Source organism: Habropoda laboriosa, unplaced genomic scaffold, assembly GCF_001263275.1.
Source record: "Habropoda laboriosa isolate 0110345459 unplaced genomic scaffold, ASM126327v1 scaffold597, whole genome shotgun sequence".
In the NCBI taxonomy this organism is placed as follows: Eukaryota; Metazoa; Arthropoda; class Insecta; order Hymenoptera; family Apidae; genus Habropoda; species Habropoda laboriosa.
Window position 1 is genome coordinate 390,266 of NW_017100768.1, and position 1,347 is coordinate 391,612.

Below are 1,347 nucleotides of genomic sequence, written 5' to 3' on the forward strand. Positions count from 1 at the left end.
CCGGCAGTCGCCAGGGCGTCAGCGCCTCCTGTCCCGCCTCGAACCACCCTGCCGGCTTCCTCTTCTCGGACGCGACCACCGCCGACCACCCCTGCTTCCGTGTATTTCTCTTCTTCTTTCACAGCCCAGTTCCCTTGTCACGCTCACACTTTTCCCGTCCCTGCCTTCTTTCTCTCTTAATCAGTTAACGCACCACCCTTCCCTCTTATTATACCTGTTTTATGTACGTCCAACTATACCTCGGCTGGCTAGCTAGGTGTCAGATATACGCGATCAAACACACGCACTACAATCGGTTCACACACTCGCGCACTAGGGAGTATGGTCCCGCGCGCGGCGGCATCCTCGAAGATGGTTCTTCTCCCGTTCGACAGCGACGGCGACGGCGACGGCGACGGCGACGGCGACGACGTGGTCGTCCACTGGAGCACCGAACTGCAACGCCGCGCGGCGAATCGACGGACGTTCGAAACTCGCGGCAACTTCCGACGCGGCAGACGGTCGCGGTTCGCGTGCACTTCACACTAATCTCGCGAGCACGCAACGGCGGACACACACTCGTTCCGGTGGACGCAGGGTCGAGTTCTCGAGATCGGGATCGAGATCGAGATCGCGATCGCGCGCACGCGGTAGATCAGCCGCGTATCCCCGCGTCGTTGTATCCGCGGTATCGTGGTATATCGACGCTGGGTGGATGCGCGGTGGCACGAGCCACCGAGCCACAGGGCGGAGAGGGTGTGTGCTCCACGCACACCACGACGCCGCGGGTGCTCTGCTCTCGCCCGGCGAGGTGGAGAGGGTTCTCGCGACGAGCACCGACCGACAGTCTCGGATATCGAGCCCGCGGACGTGCGAGAGAGACCGCTCGGCCGCGGCGGTCGACCGCGAGCAGGAGGGCGGCGGCGGCGGCGGAGGACAGGAGGTCGGAGGAGGAGGTTGAAGGTGGTGGAGGTGGCGGCAGAGACCTCGGGGAAGGAACGGGCGAGTGAAAAGGTGGAGAGGAGAAAGAGAGGGAGGGAGCGGGAGAGCGAGTGAGGCGAAGAAAGAGAGTGAGAGAAAAAGAGAGAAGGAGAGGGCGCGCGCGCGCGCGCAACCCAGTCGATAAGCTGCGCGTGTGCCTGTGGGTTCCGGAGCGCGCTCGTGCCGGCACAAGCAGCAGCAGGAGGAGGAGGAGGAGAAGAGAGGTGATACTCGACTACCGCCTCGATACGACTATTCTTGGGGCCGACCAGAGACCGACTGCCGACTAAGACGACCCCTGACACCGACCTGCCCCCCACCACCGGCGCGAACTCTCTCGCGGGTCTCTCTCGGGTTTCGCCAGTTGCCATGGCTACCGAAGGTGGG